At 39.4% G+C, this 8,039-nt stretch overlaps 2 long non-coding RNA genes across 2 annotated transcripts in view; one reads left to right on the top strand and one right to left on the bottom strand.

The window, feature by feature from the left end:
• The window catches only part of LOC117151784, a 5,644-nt gene extending 4,374 nt beyond the window's left edge, over nt 1–1,270 (top strand). Inside the window, exon 3 of the long non-coding RNA XR_004461906.1 lies at nt 1,259–1,270. This is a non-coding gene — a long non-coding RNA (uncharacterized LOC117151784). The remainder of the gene's footprint in view (nt 1–1,258) is intronic.
• LOC117151783 lies at nt 544–1,393 on the bottom strand. The gene is made up of 2 exons (XR_004461905.1): nt 877–1,393; nt 544–804 (listed from the first exon to the last, which is right to left on the bottom strand). It is a non-coding gene; the product is annotated as an uncharacterized LOC117151783 (long non-coding RNA).
• Nucleotides 1,394–8,039: the final 6,646 nt, after the last annotated feature.

The raw sequence follows: 8,039 nt of genomic DNA, 5'->3' as shown, positions 1-8,039 counted from the left end.
ATTTCCCTTACTTTCTGAACGAAGGCTTTTCTCGACGAATCCGATGATCTCGTGTCCTTAGACACACCCCATTATAGTTTTCCTCTGTGGCATCATTGGGACGGGAAAGACATTCTCGTTCGCGATCTCACTGATGAAAGAGTAACCCTTTACGACCAGTGAATATTACGCGTCCGACTTAGATTTTGTGAGTACGTTCATCTATCATCCCGTCGACCGCGGATTCGTTATTGAACCTAGGATCATTGTCATTAGTTTCTCGAGTACCTAACTACCACGGTTACTTGTCCGGTTCTATAATAATCGTATTTGCACTAGTCAATGTCTTCTCTATTGCATAACGACGACGTGTAACCCAAACGAAGATTCGTTTCACGCCCCTAACCCTAATTCTACTGTAAACCCGACATATATACTATGGAACATATAAAATATACGAAATTTACAACTATGGAGTATAAAATATATGAAAATTGTATTACTAACTAACAAATTAACAAATATGGATACACCTAAGTGCATTAACACACATATGCACATGTAGATATATAGATAAACAAAATATTATTGTCAAACAAAATCAAAATCAACACATGGAACGTCAGGATACATTTCGCGAAACTTGTCCATACACCAAGAACGTACAACAGGGGAAATTCTTCCCTGACTAGAAGAATGATGACGCAAATGATCATCCAGGACTTCTCTTCAGGAAAGCGAATCTTCGCACAGTCATCTGTATCGTCTTCGTGAACCATTCACGTATCTCTTACGTGATTTTCTCTCCCTCTCCTTCTTCTTGCGCTAGAAGAGGACACAAATAAATATCTACCAAAAAGCGAGCAAGAGACAAATTCAGAATGTAAAATGACATACTTCTACAACTGGATCAGATGCCAAAGACATAGTCGCCTCAGTGTTCATAATTCAAGAAAACCGGAATGCGTATAAAACGAACGTACGCGAAACTTATCCACTTCACACCACCCTCAACAATAGTAAACGAAGCCCACACACAAATACTCAGAGGAGGAAGACTTTATTGAAGAGCACGAACAACGCGTGCTGCACGATCAAGAAATCGGCGGATCAATGGGACAACCGCAGGCGCGCACTGCGTTGCATGCGCGACCGCCCACCACGACATTCTGCGCGACGGTCAGGGGACATTTGCTCATGTAGTGTCGGTGGGAAACTACGAGATTAAGACATGGCATCATTAAGATAGCCGGACAGACGAAACAGCGGCCAAGATAAGACGTCGCACGTGCCGGAGGTATCTTGAACGTTCCCATCAGCATCAGTATAGAAGGTTCTAGAAGCATCGCAGACGAAACTTCAGCAAAAGATAAATAATAGCAGCAGCAACATCCTCTCACATAGGATCGGTAGACTTAGATATAAATAAGCGTAGTGACATAAGGCGAGTTGGTTACTATCTTTATCGTCACCGTCACGCTGTCAGTATATCGTCGTGTTTCTTTACAATCAAATCACGTGTTTAACATTGTACAATTAAAAGTTTATCAAGTGTCTAATCTTCAAAGTTACTATCTTTACCATCACCGTCACGCTGTCAGTCTATTGCCGTGTTTCTTTACAATCAAATCAAGTTTTACATTTGTATAATTAAAATCATTGTATAATTGAAGACTCATTCAGAGTCGAGTTTAGAGTTGTCATTTTGTCAATCGAAGAGTTATACCATCAACCCGTCGATCAATTGCCAATTACTAATCAACCAGTTGGTCTTAGTCGAAATCGAGTTTGTAAAAATTTTATAAGTGTTAATCGCGGCGACCGTTGTGCCGAAATAAGTTGTCAAGATGCCAGCAACCAACGAATTAAATATCCAAGGGCGATCCACCATACACCTACAGTCGTGGTAGGAGCTTTAATTTTATATCCTTCCCTCCGATAAATCTGCGGTTGTACCACACTCGCCATAGAAATAAAGTCTGTATTCAGATAATATTCGAACAAATCTTTAGCATATTATTAATATAAGTCATTCGAACCAAATAAACCTTGTATATCGAAAACGATTATTTATTTCAACAACTTTAATCCTCTCCCGTGTCGGTACTCCTGCACATAGCAGGTTAGCCGAAACGTGGAACTTATTTGCCAGTTACGTTAACGCTAGTTAACGCTATCCATATGTATATAAGTTATTGAATAAAGATCAAGAGAATACAACGAATCAGGCAGGACTGCGCTTCAAGTAGGCGAAACATGTCTGAGATTTCACTCGAATTGTTACAGAGTGCGACGCTTAGATTAACTCGAGATTGCGCTGCGCTTCTGGCGAGCCAATTCCGTTAACTGTTATCAATCGTAAAATACAACGATTTGGAAGCCTTCAGGCAGGAGTACCCTTCGAATAGGCGATACGATTCTGGGATTTTATTTAAGTTGTTACTGAGAGTACGACGCTTGGATTAACTCGAAATTGCGCTGCGCTTCTGGCGAGCCAATTCCGTTAACTCCTACTAGTCGCAAGTTACATCAGCACCCTTAATAATAACAATACAAAAGAAAAGAAAAAAATATTTTGAAATAGTCCTTAGACTATTTCTGGTGGCAGCAACTACCGTATCAATCGGAAATTTCGAATCTAGATTTCAAATCATTGAGAACGTAACAAAATAAAATTTTTTGGTGCCAGCGGTGGGATACGCTCCATATTTTTAAAGTTCTTACGGTTATCGACAAAATATAAATAGAAAATATGGCGACCGCACGAGACTCAGTGAATGAGAATACGCTCTTGACATTGTCAGAAAAATTGAAAACATAGGATGAAAATTTTCGCGTGTTAACCGACATAAACCTAAGACTTGCTAAATTAGAAGAAGACGTGCGTACAAGTAGGGCAACAAACGAAACCGAGATACCTGCATTATCGCCGATAACAACGCGAGAGACGAGATTGACCGATTAAGTTAAAGGCGCGATCGAGTCGGTACCAGTGTTCGACGGACACCGACCGTCTGTATTCAAATTTTTAAGGGAGTGCGAGTGAGCGCGAAATATGGTTCCAAGGCATCAAGAACCTCAGTTGGTAGAATTATTAATGAATAAGCTTCGCGGACACGCGTTTCTCGCCATAGAAGACAGCGAGGTAGGAAGTCTAAACGATTTCGGGAATAAATTAAAAGATATGATCGGCCCAGGAAAAACTGTTAACAAATATATAGGTAAATTAGCAACAGTGTTTCAACGACTGGGGAAAAGATATATTAGATTATATGGACCGCGTCAGAGATCTCAGGCTGGCGATAATGGATGGGGAAAGATGCGAGATATCCCAAGATGTCCAAGATACGATAGATTGGGACACAAGGAAGGATTTTAAGGGGTTAAGGGGTTCCCAAATGAGATGTATTTGCGAGTAAAAGTAGCAGGATACCAATCCCTAGACGGCGCGTACCGCCAAGCCGTGAAAGCAACACAAGAATTGAAACGAGAAAACAACAGAACGCGATACCAACGTCCGACACCTCCGAACTATTACAACCGTAACAACGCTCGTCCCCTGAACAATAATAACAACATCGGGAACAACCACCAGGATCGAAGATTTGTACCGCCATCGCAGAATCACCCAAACGCTCCGAGACGAAATACGATAACCTATAACTATTGCAAAAAACCTGGGCATTTAGTAAAAGATTGTTACAAATTCAAAGCCTAAGTAGACGCTGGGGATAATCGTACCCTATGCATCGGGACAATCGGGAAACGTCCTTCGGGAGAACGGGACGAGCCTCAAAGGAACCATGCTCCGAATCGCCCAAGAGTACAGGCGGCGACAAGAAGACCAGTACCTACAGCGAGGAACAGAATGAATGCAATGCTGGCTGTAAAACCAAAGAAACAACCATCAAATACTATGGGAAACCCATCCTGCAGCCACGCGAAGAAACAAGCAGAGGATAAAAAATTTCAAGACCAAAAAGAAAAGAAAATACAAGGAGTATCGACCAAGAATCACCAAGAGTCGGACTAATATCCGGATTTTTCCAAACCCTTCAAGCTCACGACAAACGCATCAGGATACGCAATAGGCGGAGTATTGAGTCAGGAACTGATTGGGAAGGACTAGCCATTCGCGTATGCCTCTAGACTACTAAACCCCGCAAAACAAAACTATTCTACCATAGAAAAAGAATGTCTAGCAATCGTCTACTGCGCAATGCATTTCAGACCATACCTGTATGGTAGGAAAATTACTATAGTAACAGGCTACAAACCGTTAGTATGGATGAATTCTATTAAGGATCCCACGTCGAGAATTTGGAAATGGAAACTGAAATTATCAGTCTTCGAGTTCGATATCCAATACAAAGAAGGACGAAGAAATGCAAACGCAGATGCATCGTCTAGAAACCCAGGGGTGTGCCTGCCAATCAGGAAGCGAGAAGATGACTCGTCAGATCGATATCCACATTTAAATAGATTTCAATTGGATACCTCAACCGAGGACTCTCCCATATTTGAAGCTAAACCACGCGTCTTGCCTCAGTTCTATGATCCGAGAAAACAAGGAAAAGCCTTTACTCGAAAGCATCTCACCATAGAAGAAACATCCGTAAAATATTTTGACCAAGCATTATCGAAATCGATGTAAACACAGGCAAGGAAGTAGCCGATCAAGAAATAGAGTACATAGGAACAACAAGTGAAGAAGAGCCTTCTACGGCAGATTCTGAACCAACACGGCAACGAGGAGAAGACGCGAGATCTATGACACTTGCAGAACTAAAAATTTCGGAAACGCGAGATTCAGTTACGAGAGTGAATGATCATAAAGTGATATTCGTCGATATACAGGGCGCTCCGATAGATAAAGGAGCTTTAAAAATGATGGAAGCAGGGAAACTGCCGCATTATGAAGATCTAATGTTGGGAAGAGCAAGATTGAATTAAGAATCCGGAAAATACATCGTACCCCTACTCGTAAAGGAAGACCGAAATATTCCTATAATGCCAGAAAATTTATTAAATTCATTGAGATCCTTACTGGACGTAGTAAACGAAAAACAATTAATGTCCTTTAGCATTAGCAAAGGAAATATGGAAGAAATACCCTGGCAACACACAATCAGGAAATTGAAGGAAGTATTTATGGAAAAAACCACAACTATCATCATCTGCACTGGGGAAGTAATCACCCCACCAGTGGAAGCGCGAAGCAACATAATACGAGAGAAACACGAATCATGCGTAGCGGGACACTATTACTGGGAAAACATGAAGAAAGAGATTCAAGAATATGTAAGAACCTGTAGAGAATGTCAGTTAAAGAAACTAACAAGAATAAAGACGGAGCAACCGATGGTGCTCACAGACACACCAGGTAAAGCTTTCGACAAAATTAGTACGGATATCATCGGTTCATTGCCAAAGACACAAAAGGGAAATGAATATATATTAACTATTCAAAATTTATTGACAAAGTATTCGATCGGGATTCCGATGGAAGGGATCTCTACAGCTGAGATAGAGGACGTTTTCGTAAAACGATTCATTTGCCAATTCGGATCACCGAGAGCCATTCTTACCGACCAGGGACCGAACTTTACATCTTCGCTAATGAAGAAAGTAGCAAAGAGATTTCGCATCAAACAATTACACCACGTCGGCATACCATTCACAAAGCAACGGTTCAATTGAAAGATCTCACCACGTGTTAACCGAATATCTCAAGTTATAGATCGAAAATTCCAGAAACTGGGACAAATGGGTGGAATTAGCCATGTTTTCTTATGATACCTCTGTACACGAAGGAACGAAATTCTCCCCGCACGAATTAGTTTTTGAGCACTTGACCAGAGAACCCACTGGTGAAATGATAATCGAAGAGGATATAGAACCAACAAATGCGGAATATCTCAGAGACCTGTTCAATAAAATCAACACCGTGCCAAGAGCCAATGCCAAGAGAAAATTTGATGAAATCCAAGTTAAAATCAAAGGAATATTACGACAGACGAATCAACCCGCAAAATTTCAAAATAGGAGATCTGGTATATCTACTAAAGAAACCTAGCAAAGGAAAATTTTCTGATCAATATACAGGACCGCATAAAGTGTTAGAAATTTTGCAGAATCAAAACGTCAAGATTGAAGTGAAGGGGATTCCGCGTGCAATACACTTGAACAAGTTAAAACTAGCACACAACTGAGACAATAGCCAGAACGACTTCAGGAAGCAACGTAGTATGGTAGTATATAGTATAACGCTGCTTGTCGAATAATGAAGATAGCGGAAACCTAAAAGAAAAAATGGAAATTACTGTGTATTCTGGCCGCTATTTCAATATAAAATGCGTTAATTCAATAAAATAAACAAAGATATTGGAAGAGATTAAAAAGAGAAAAGTACCTTATAAATCAAAGAGGCTTGTACACAATTAATTATTGTAGAAGGAAATGTATATGCAGGAATTCCACAGGGGTTGGTTATGGGTCCATTTTTGTAGAACATAGCATACGACGCTCAGCTGAAACAAATGGATAGATTAACCTCAATTGCCTCAATATAAAAAAAAAGAGAAAAAATGTTAAATATTGATAACACTTTTAAAGTTAAACTAAAAGAAGCAATGATAACAGTCAATAATTGATGTTCGACAACAGACATACAATTGGCCAATGAGAAAAGACTGAAACCACTTTACTTACAGGTACAAGAATACCGAAGGTAATAAATATTAAGATTGACAGTTATAACCTGAGAAAATAAATGAAAAAAAAATAAATAAAAAAGAGAATGTTATAAAATATTTTGGAATAGAAATTGATATTAGTAGGAAATTCACTACTCACATCGAAAAGGTATACACAAAAGCCGACACAGTTATGAGAAGTATACTACCAAATTTAAGTGAATACGTACGGAGTATTGAAGTAGATACTATTGGAACAGTAAAGAAGGCAATAGGTAACTGAAAAACCAAGAAGAAATTATAACACATGACATTATAACAAAATAACTCAACGTAGTCGCAATAGTCTTACAAGACAAAGGGCAAGGCAAACAAGAAAAAGGACAGACTATTTTACTATGCGGATACTTACGAAATATGGCATTTTTTTTTATACTTACAGATCTAACATAAATAAAAGTAGTCATAATAAGTGTTGACAATGTAACAAAGAACCAGATGATGCCAAACATGCACTGTGTAAATATCCTATGTATGCGACGCAGCGTATAGACTTGAAGAATAAAGTTGGAAAACCTATAAGCAGTAATAATATAGTGAATAAAGTTTTAACTAATAAGATATGGACTAGCTTCAAATTGTATTATGTAGTAACAACCAATTAATAAGAAAACAAAATTGGCCAATAAGTATAGAAAGAGGTTAGGAAATAAATCAAGATAGGTTAACCGAATATCAACAACATAAACGACTGAAATATGAGGATAATATATTACATTAACCTATACAATATTATTATACTAAATTTGATACTGTATTGCATCCTGAGCTCGTAGAGTGGGAGGAGCGGGCGGAAAATAGCCTCTTTCTTCCACCTCGGGTTGTCGAGGTGGACAGGTGAGGTGTCTGGAGCTGCTGACCCTGACAGTTTGCGTGCTTTTGCCATATTCACGGTGCGATTGATTGCTGTCGACGCACTTTCATTGTCTTCGGTGATAATGGAAGCAAATTCATCGGTCGCAGGGGATCCGAACCCAGTCCTTAGAGCTGCGACGGTTTTCCCGAGATTCTCGATTTCTGCTGCGCTGTGTCTGTTCTCTTCGTCATTTTGCATAGACAAACGTAACATTTCCTCTCGTAAAAAGGCAATGTTCTCGTTCTGTTTTTGAATACTGTCCCACATTGCCCGCAACATTGGGTCGGTTGAGGTTGAAATTTGAGATTCGTTTGTCTTAGACATTATTGCGCTGATTTATAATTCTCAAACGAAGACGAGTCTTGGCTACTGAAGCTAAATTTTCTTTCACGGTAACGTACAAAGGAATTCAGTTTACCTTTTATTGTTACTTCACTTGGTTCGTGATA

This window comes from Bombus impatiens, unplaced genomic scaffold (assembly GCF_000188095.3).
Source record: "Bombus impatiens unplaced genomic scaffold, BIMP_2.2 scf_0431, whole genome shotgun sequence".
Taxonomy (NCBI): domain Eukaryota; kingdom Metazoa; phylum Arthropoda; class Insecta; order Hymenoptera; family Apidae; genus Bombus; species Bombus impatiens.
The sequence above is the reverse complement of the archived record's forward strand: the minus strand, read 5'-3'. Positions and strand labels throughout refer to the sequence as shown.